Source organism: Argiope bruennichi, chromosome 3 (genome assembly GCF_947563725.1).
Source record: "Argiope bruennichi chromosome 3, qqArgBrue1.1, whole genome shotgun sequence".
NCBI classification, from domain to species: Eukaryota; Metazoa; Arthropoda; class Arachnida; order Araneae; family Araneidae; genus Argiope; species Argiope bruennichi.
The window spans coordinates 114,465,394-114,476,433 of NC_079153.1; the positions used below are offsets into that span (position 1 = coordinate 114,465,394).

Here is an 11,040-nt window from a genome sequence, read left to right on the forward strand (position 1 = left end):
ATATATTGATTGTTTTCAAAAAATTTAATTCAAGTAAACCCAAGAAATTATTTTAAAGATTAAAACATCAACTCCAAAACTGATATTCTATGATTTTAGATACAGGATTATAACGTCGAAAAAATTACTTCAAATAATTCCGCATTGTTTTAAGATAAAATTATTAAGTTTATTGAATTGTCTGTTTCCAATTAAGATACAAATTATTCTGAAAGCAACGAAGTGACAAGTAAAATTAAAGTTATTTCTGTAAAGTGAATGGCAGTACTTCAGCACAGAAGAGCAATAAAACAAATAGTATTAGAAATAATGGCAGCTTAATTGGTTTTAAAGTTTCATTTCAAACGAAATATGTTATCACCAATGCATCCAAACATTCATTGTAATTTATTTATGAATGTCATTTAAAACAATCTACAGTTCTGAAGGTTGGGTTTTCCTTCCATTAATTGTTTGAAACAGTGTGAAGGATTTTTAAAGCTATCGGTATGTCACAATACCGCAAAGCTTCAATTAATTTCCGAAAAACAATGTGCAAATTACTAAACAATGCATATTCGATTAAAGATAAGTTCGGTAAATTATGTAGTACATTGACAAAATACAAATTTGAATTTACCATGAGCATTTCCTGTCGATTCTGGGAATTTTACGCTTATCTACGAATTTTGTGTAAACTCATTTCAAGCGAGACGACTTTCGTATGCTGAGAAACTTCACTTATCTTTTTAAATACAAATTAATAAGCATATAAGAATCTAACAAATGTTGCCCTTGGAATAACGAAACTAATAGAGCTGGATTATAGGAATATTATATTCCACTTCGAAAAATAAAAGGCGATTATTATAGTTTTGAATTTTAAGTGAAATACTGAGATTGATGCACTCGCTGATAGGGGGAATTTTATTTGCTTTGAAGCAAGAAATGTAATTACAAAAACCTTATTATTCTTGTATCGAACCGAAACCGGATTGTGCTTGATTAATGAGTTTTGCGATTGTGATTGTGTTATTAATCAAGTATGTAAATTTTGCTATATTACCATGAAATAGGCTAAAGATAAAAAAAAAAATGTTAATATGTTTTTTGTTTCTTTCACCAAGCTACATAATCACAAACTGATTACTCCAACCTGCCGGAAGACGCACGGAAACACTTGAATGACCACCCCGCCATGACGGCAACACTGGCGGGAACTGTGGTTGAAACATTTGGGCCATCACCGGCCACGGTACAACCCTTCCCTAAGGAAATACGTACTGTCATCAATGGGGGATGATGGGGATTGACCCCGACCTTTTTTTATGTACTCATCAAGGTGGCGAGAACCGTCCACCATACCGGGATCTCATCTTAGATAAGGAGGTGCCCTCCCCTTGGGATTGCTTCAAACTGCATAAAATATTAGCTCGAAACAAAAATGTTCCATGTAAATTATCAGGCCATTTATAATGTGAAAGTTATCCGATTTTTCTTAAGCCTTACCATATGAATAAAAGTTAAACTTATACGTAATATCTTTTTTGTCCCAATATGCAAAACTATCTAATATAAGAAAGTAAGAAAATTCGTATTTCTTATGGTGTTTGTTCAGAAAAAAATGAACTACGTATAAAAGAACAAGACTACTTAATTATAATATTTAAGCATGTTGTTGAAAAGAAAACGAATCGCCGAAACTAAAAATATTGAATTTAAAAAAAATTTCTAATATTTCTTTAAAAAAATGCAAGTAAAATAAATAAACCACTGCTTTAAAAGTTAAATTTAATTCATTGTTTTTTTTTTCAGAAACAAAATACTATGCAAGGTAACCATTCAATTTCTTACAATTTGATGCTCTCGTGATGCAAAACAAATGCGCCGCGCCAATTTAATTTTAGAATCCGTAGTGGATCTGGCTGAAAAAAAGAACGTTAAAAGAGCATAGTGCAAGATAACTTGTCATTAAATGGTAATTTTACATTTGTCAGACGATTACGATGACATTTGAATTCATTCCATTATGCACAATATAAAAATTTCAATCACATTAAAAATTAATTAAAATAATAAGCAAATTTGTTTAGATTAGTGTTTCGTAATCCATTCTTCACTAGGCTCAAAATATTCGATTTCCTTTACTCTGCTATTTTATAATTTTAATTCATACAACTTTAATTTTATTTATTTATAAAATTCTTCATATCCCAAAATTATTTAGAAAAGATTAAATTACAGCATATGATAAATAATGCTTCTTTCTGTTCTATTTAATATCTTAACGACTCGAATAATTAAACTCTAATTAATCGAATCATGAGTAGTTATCCGAAATACTTTTGATATCGCAAATCTAAAATGTGGGTACTATATTGTGCAAAAATAATCATTATATTTTAGTTGCCATAAGATTTCTTGTACAATTCAGTAACTTTAATGTCTGCTGATATCCTTTTAAACCTTTAGGTACATTTGACGTATCAGAACGTTCCATATCTGTTTGAATTTATGCTTCCATTTTTTAAAAATTCTAATTAGGTTAAGTCATCTCTATATCATGGTGCAGTATATATTCTGCATAATAAGAAAAAATAAATTCTTACGTAAAAGCTACTGCCTTCACATGTTCAAAAAATTAAATGCGCTTCATGTACAAAAGTCATTTCAAATAAATGAGTAGTCAAAGGGTAAAGATGGGAAATTGCTATTCCAATTCATGGAAGGAACGCAACAGGCAAACTGAAATTTCTGAATAAGTAATCCATATACTTTAAACCAAGCGCATATCAAGCATAAATTACGATATGCTTTATAGTAATTCTAAAAAAATAATTTTAATAAAAATCAGAAGTGTAGCTTACAAAGAATTCTGAATTCGATTTATATTAAAAACATTCCAGAAATACTTATTCTAATAATATATAAAATGGTAATTGATGTTCTTAGCTTCGTAATCCGAAACAGACTCCTTTTCACTAAGTTTGTATTGTATTTCATTTTCCTTTTTTTAATGTGTTTATATATATAAATCGATTTAATGACGTGAAAGAATTATGGAATTTATTAAAGCCGAACTAAGTACCCGGATAGAAAAAACACAAAGCATGGAATAGACAAATTAGTTGATATTACGGATTTATTCGCCGAGACTTTATCCAGAACTTTCATTGTATAAAAATTACCATCTGATATGACTATTGACTTTATTTGAAAAATTGCATACTGTTAACCCATTTTCTACTTCAATTGGATCAAGATAAATATTAATCTCTTCAACGGAAGGAAGACTGGTATTAAAAGTTGATTTTTAATACACTAGCATAAAGCTGTCCTTGAAATACCGGAATTTGTTCAATTTTTCGAGTATTCTACTGGTTTTTTTTTTCAAAAATAAAAGACAATGAAAATTTAAATTTTCTATCTGTCAGTTTTCGAATCAAAGTAGACAGGCGGGCTTTTGTTTATTGTATTATTCAAAACATATGAACCAGTTACAAAAAATTGTCGTCACTCTGGAATATTCACTGCTAAACACGAACTTGTTCATGTTTTCCCCATCGAATGGAATGCGAATCTCACGTCGAATACATTCGATCTCATGCATTTCCGTTCCTTACTATGTTGAAATAGCTTCCCCCCCCCGCCCCCCTATTAGAATGTGTGGAAATCGTTTGGCAGACATTTTTTGGTGTAACAAAACGAAACGATGCAATTGTTACTTTTTTTGCTTCGAATCGTTGATAATTCGCTCTTCTCATTAATTTCAAACAGTTTTTAAATATTTTAAAATATTTCAAGCAATTATAAAATATTAAATGTTTTCTCCCTAATAATAATTATAGTGTAATGTATTAAAATTTGAAAAAAAAATGGCAACAAAGTTATAAAATGCTTAAAACTATATTTATAAAAAGAATTCTATCAACTTCTAACTCGAAATAAAATTAACAATATTCCGATCGTTCACAAAAAGCAGTTGCCAACCTACAGCTTTTAAATACAAAATGAATGATATTCTGACAGTGCAAGCTTTAAAATGTAGAATATAACATTCGAGTGTTCTGTTACTTTTATAATAGAACAGAATAAAATTTAGAAAAATGATACTCATTGTTAAAATAATCTATTTCAATTTCCACACATGAAAATACGGAAATAAAAATGTCTTGATGCAATATTATTAATATATTTTTAATTACATTACAACAGAAGTTATATATTGATGATAACCCATTATATATATGCATGATACCCTATATATATATATAGCTCAAGAAAATTAAAGAATTCACACTGCAATTTTTTTTAACTATTCACATATCTTATTTATTATATTGTTTTATTTTCCAGACTATGAATTGCTATACTTAAAATATCATGATTACGTACATAAAACAATGCAACAATACCAGATATATTAAACATGCCAGATATATTTTGCTGCTTTTTCATCCTTGGCATTCAAATACCGATCCGAAATTCGATTTCACTAAAGATATGTCTTGTATGGAAATCTGGTGCACATTAAATCTGACGTTATGGGCCAAATGTTCTCCTCATTGATGTGGTGGGGAAATTTTGAGAGAGAGGACGTTTTTGATGAGGACTTAAATACTGTCTTGGGTTACTAAGGTACAAAATTATGAGGTACGTTCGAAAATAAGTCTAGTGCTGTTTTATTTATCTAGTTATATTTACCTCCAAATATCGAGCATAAATAAGATCTTTGAGATGGCATCCACTCACCGAAATTCACACTTCTCCAAGAAAAAATGGTGATAATTTCAAGGCAACTGATAATTAACTAATATATTGCCCATTTCGCATGATTCCACGTGCGATTTGCATCGAAAAAAAGATTAAGGATATATCCGAGAATTAGTTTAATTTTGAAGTAATATTAACTCTCCGTTTGGAAGCGACCTAATACTAATTTCAGATGAACCTAGTACTTTTGAGACCTAGTTAGATGACAAGGATGACTCCTGAACTAGAACTTCCTTCTCCACAATATCGCATAACATCAATATTAAGACGTTTGGTATCCATGACGCAAACGAGTATACACCAAACCAGCATACACGATGTATTTTTAATGGAATCGAATTTCGAACATAGAGCCTCCGATCCGAAACCGAAAACTTAACACTAAGTCAGCGGCCTACAAAATATCTCAGAAATATACTGATAGTAGCACACACGTACCTCTCACCGAAGTAAAGTAAGAGACAAGTGATCAGTGATACTTTTCCCTAAAAATCAAAAGTCTAGCAACCGTGTATTTGCTAAAAAATTTGTAGGCTTTACACTAAATTTGTAAAAATTTTATTTTATTATAATAAATGAATAATTAAGTTTTGAACAAAATCCATTCACAAGTAAGTGCAGTTGAGCATGATCAAAAGGCAAAGAGTTAGATCTATGTACAAAATTTTATTGTTCTATCAATTAAATTTTAAACGTGTATCAATTTTAGAACCAAATCCATTATGGAAGTGGCCGTCTATCGGTCAATGCATTCTAATCCACGTAAATGTTATAACCCAAAAACGCAATGTCTTTAGATTAATAAAGCTTGCTATACGAGATTGTAACAAATATTGTAGTTGTGTGTCGAATTTTTGTTTCAATTAGTCAATAAAAAAACTCCAAAAGGAATACTCGATTTTCTTTACTATACTACATAGTACAAAATCGGGAATTCGATTGAGTTTTTTTACGGAGTTCACAATCTTGTATAAAGCCTAAAGCCCATAAAAAAAAAATGTTTACGCTGGGGATATGTGTGTGGGGGGGAGGGCATAAAACCTTCATGAGGGAATATGCAAGAAAGTTTTGGGAATATCTTTTTTTCGCTGGTTTTAAAATATTATAAATAATAAAGCCTGAGGATTTTCAAATAATTCATAATGAATGCAATTCCATATCTATCAAATCCATAATCAAATTAAATACTTTTAATATTGTGAAAGCTTTAAATATCCTAAAAACGCTATAGTTGCTGCTCTTTAATTATGAATAACTAGCCGCCTTTGGCGACCAGCCGGTTCGCCAATCTTAATGTTCGTTAAAATTTTAATAATTAAATATTTTATGCAATTTCTACTTTAATAGCTTCTTCATCAAAATATTTTAAAACTTCAAATTTTGATTATCATATAATTCATTCATAATATTATAAAGGCCTTCAGTCATAACGTAATATGTATCTCTCTCATTTTCTGTTAGCACCCGTAGAATTTATGCTTTAAATTAAAGTGGAAAGAATTTATCTTCAATTAATATAATAATATTTTTTACTGAAACAAAGCATTTTTTTATAATCTGATTACTGAAAATAGAGTCACTCAGCGTTTAAACTTTATGGGCATTAAAGAATATCTTTTTTAATTTATGTAATATCTCAAGAGTTGGTCAACAAAATTTTCTTAGATTCATTGTGAGCAGATCGATTCATTAACAATGTTTAAATTTAAATGCATCAAACACTAAGAAAATAAAACGAATCGTTTAAAATAAACGGTTGAAAACAGGTTTTAAAAAAACTACTTAAAAAACGATGTACTTAAAACTATAAGCATATACAAAAAATATATAACTAATATAAATACAATTTACTTACAAAAGCATGCAACTAACCCAAAAATAATTTAAATCATCCATTGATAACGTTGTCATGGCAACAATCAGAACAGAATGCGCATGCGTGAATTTTCTTCGCCGGTTACGTAACGCAAATACGTGATTTTTTCTACGCCAGTTGGGGTAACGCTATGAGGATTAGAAATTTTTAATTTCCTTTATTCTGTTTTATTTTAATTCAAAAGTACTTCAGAATGAATCTGAAAGATTGATTCATTAACAATGTTTAATTTTAAATGCATCAAACATTAAGAAAATAAACAGAACCAATTGAAATAATCCGCCGAAAAATTTTAACCCTAGCCTCATTACTGTTGGGAGAAAAAAAAAACTGAAGCCTTTCTCGTTTGGCGCTGGGGATAATGGAAGACTTTTTTGGCGGAAAAGTTGGCGGTGGGGAAAATGGAAGATTTTTTTGGCGGGAAAGTTAGTTTTTAATTAATAATTAAAATTCTAATTAAAAATTCGAAAAAAGAAACCCCAGGTGCACATTCCCAACCTCCAAGGTATACATGTACCAAATTTGGTAGCTGTAGGTCAAACGGTCTGGCCTGTAGAGCGCCAACACACACACACACACACACACACATTGAGCTTTATTATAAGTATAGATATAGATAGATTATCATGAATGTTGGAAACATATAGCAAAAATAAAATAGGAAACTCGCTAATTTGGGCTGAAAAGGTCAAAATTTCAATAAATTCCTTTCCTTTTCTTTTCTTAGATATCATTAAGATTCCAGTTCAGTAAAGTTCATTTTAAGATTCCAGCTCATTTGAACTTCGAACATCACAATATATAGCAAATTTAACATATAAGGATGTAAATTGTCACAAAGGTATATGTATTGTAATGCAAAAAGATATGTAAAAGAAAAAGATATTTATTTTTTTAATTTCTATAATTGAAATCAATGAAATTTTAACTTTTATTATGTCAAAAAATATACAATTAAATTAGTTTTTTCAAGCATTTTCAGCTAGACAAACAAAATAATGTGATGCGATTCTTCTCTAAGTTTGTAATAGAATCAGAGTTTGAAATGAAACTGAAGCGTGTTTGGACTAGAAGAAACTTTTTTGCCCCACGAAAAATCCGAAATATAAATGAGATCATTCTTTTCTGACATCCCCCCCCCAACACAATTTTGAACAAGGACAAAATATAAATTCCCCGTCCTACATAGATCTACTTTTATAGCCTTTTATTATAAAAAGAATTTAATATTTACATTAAGACCTTTTATAAATAAGCTTTATACTTTCGTATCTTTAAAGTAATTGATTTTCTTTTACAAAGGAGTCAACATACGTTTTAAATATAATAATAAACAAAGCTGTTATTCGGGCACTCCAATTTATTCGCATCAGATTCTGGATAACATAAGCAAGTAGCCCGGAATGCAACATTCCGGAAATGCTGTCCTCCATGAAATATGAAAATATAACCTTATATTTATAGACTCATTGAAATACCATGAAAATTCATTTTAAATTTGTCGATTCAAGAATATTCAGACGAATCGTCTTTTCATAAATTTATATCATTTATTTTTCAAAATTTATCTTCATACGAAATTTTCTTTGCTTGCGCTTATCTAAAAATAGATGCCATTTCAAGTCAGAAATCTCAATGATCATTGAAACTGATCAGTCATTTCCAATTTTTTGAAGCAAAACATTGATATTTATTATTCTGAAATGTTATTTATTTAAAAATAAAACAACTGTTTTGGTTAAGATAATTTTATTAAATTTTTATAAAAGAATATCGGTATCTTTATATTACAAATATTTCATTTTCAAATTTTTCTTCAAGTCTGTTTTCCATATTTTTTTTAAAAAAAAACTTTGAAATAAAAATGTGTTCAAGAAAAAAAGTTAATATCGGAAAGTATAAATATCACTTACTATTTTCTGTATCAAAAATAATCTGTAGACATTATATATATTGGGAAAGAAAAGTCATTGAAAAACTCCAGATTAAAACATACCACTCTTCGATCAAATTAAAAGAATACATGAAATATATATTAAGTTAACATGAATATATATTTAGCAGTTAAATTACCGTACTGATTTCGCAAATGAGAGTGCACGATTTTCTAATTACAGAATTTAAATGGCGATGATTGCATTCATCGAAATTTCAAATTAATTATTTTTAAGAGACTGTACTGTAGACTACTTAAGGACTGATACATGACTGTGTATGAGGCAATAATTTTATACAACCACACAACTAACTTTAATCGCAGAATTTACCAAAAGTACATCATAAAAAACAAAATCTCTTACCTCAGCTGCACCCCAACGCAACGGGAAACAGAAACTTCCAACTGCTTTATCGTCTGCTCAAAATCCGGAGAACTTAAGGTAACAAATGGTCCTCTTGAGAAAACGCACTTTACTCCACCACAAGGAGAGTTCACGATAAACACCCTCAAACGATTTAATAAATTATCCCTTCTCCCTCAAGTGTTCGCAAATCACGCACCGCTCGCTCTTTTCAAGTGACCGCCGTGCACTCCCTCCGCTCAAAATCGTCTGCCGAAGTCGTGTTGCTTACTGGACGAGTCAGTTTTACCTGAGTGGCAGGTGCTCTCTGTTTCCACTAGGAGCAGGCGATTTTTGGGAGCTACTGCGTCTGCGCGGAACAGAAAAGGTGTTTTCGGAAGTTTGAGTGTTTGGCGGGTGATTTATATAAGCGGATGACTATCTCAGAGAGGAAGGAAAAATTCCGGAATAAATTAAGAGAATCGTTTTGTCAGGTACGATTCAAACTAAATATGTATTCATTCGTTGGTCTTCCGTTCTATTTCTGAGGTTCTGATTGATTTTGGGTGTGCTTTAGCGTAATATCATTCGATGTTTCGTTTTGTTTTTGTGAATATGAATGAAACATTTAAGAAAACGGTGGTTTTCTTTAGAATAGTGTTGGGTTTCAGGACTGATTCTTCAAAATAATACGAGAATTTTACTTCTCTCCAGAAACAGATTTCTGACTTGATAATTGTTTAGGATGACAGGGCTCAGGTGGAAGGAGGGAGGTACCAATAGGTCAATAAATTCAAGTTTTAATAATAGGTCAATAAATTCAAATTACCAATTCAATAAATTTTCAAAAAAAGGTTAAGTTATGTGAATTTTTAAATAATAAATAAAGTAGGATAATGTCGATTTGCTAAGAATAACTGATCGTGTTCCTCTCTGCCTAGATTACGTTCATTTAATTTTTATAGTAATTGTAAACATCAGGTGACATTTTAAATATAATTGCAACCAGATGCAAACTATGCACAATTATAATTCATAATCAGGAAAACCATTGGGAGTGTTTTCTCCAAAACTTTCTGGCATACTTCGTAATAAACTTGTCATACAAGGGACCACCTTACATGGCATTGGCGTACAATAGTTGGAAAATATTAACTTTTGGCGTGAATTTAGCATTTTTACTTAATCTATTATATGATACTTGGCGAGATTTTTGGCTATTAATCCCTGGCATGCGGTTAATAGCATCCGAAAATGGAATGTGTGCATTACACACGTCTTTCCGAACCAATTGAAAGAAAACTTTAACACAAAGCTGCACTTGTAGTCACAAAATCCCACGCCAAAGAGGAACTTCCTCTAAGCAGATTTTACTCCAAATTTGATGTCAATTTGCAAATTTGGTGTAAAGACCGTAAGCCAAATTTCATCCATCTTTCTCAGAGTGTTTTTAGTTATCCTTTAAACAGACAGACGGACAATTTCTAAAAATGTGTTTTTCGATTTCAGAGAGGTCCAAAATGTAGACATTCGTCAAAAACTTAAGTTCGAATATTTTGACGATTAGTATACTTTCTCTGTACTACGTATACGAAAAAGTAAAAAAAAAAAAAAAAAAAAAAATGTACATTTTTATGAAGCTACAAAAATAAAATCTTTACCTAAAGACCAAAAAGGCCATTAATATAATTCTACTATTCCAAATGAGTTGAAATTAGAAATCAATTTCACAATAGTATTAACTTTCCAAGTCATCATTTTGCGATTTCTGATGGTTTGAAGATAGTCTACTTTCTCTTGTATCCCGCTATTTTCGTAGGCAAATGTGTTTATTTTTTATTATATAATGTCAAATTGCATTACGCTATTTTAGATTAGCATATGAATAACATTTCGTTTATTTTAATAAATATGTGAGCTTGCTTACAAACATTGCATCTAAATACTGAATTTAAAAACAGCGGTGTAGTTTAGTTACATTAACGACCCGTTTTAAGCAACACTAGGGCTATTTTGGGACGGACCTAGTAATTCTGAACCACGATCAGATGACGTGGACGACACCTGAGCTGACAACTCCCTCTCAACACCACACCACACCACACCAACAGGTTTAAAACAGCGGTAAAATCT

The 11,040-nt window shown here is 30.5% G+C and overlaps 1 protein-coding gene across 1 annotated transcript in view; it reads right to left on the bottom strand.

Moving 5' to 3' along the window:
* LOC129962613 (uncharacterized) overlaps positions 1–9,242 on the bottom strand; it is a 57,337-nt gene extending 48,095 nt beyond the window's left edge. Inside the window, exon 1 of the mRNA XM_056076439.1 lies at positions 8,929–9,242. The gene's annotated coding sequence lies outside the window, so the exon portion shown is untranslated. The remainder of the gene's footprint in view (positions 1–8,928) is intronic.
* Between the last annotated feature and the right edge of the window lie 1,798 nt (positions 9,243–11,040).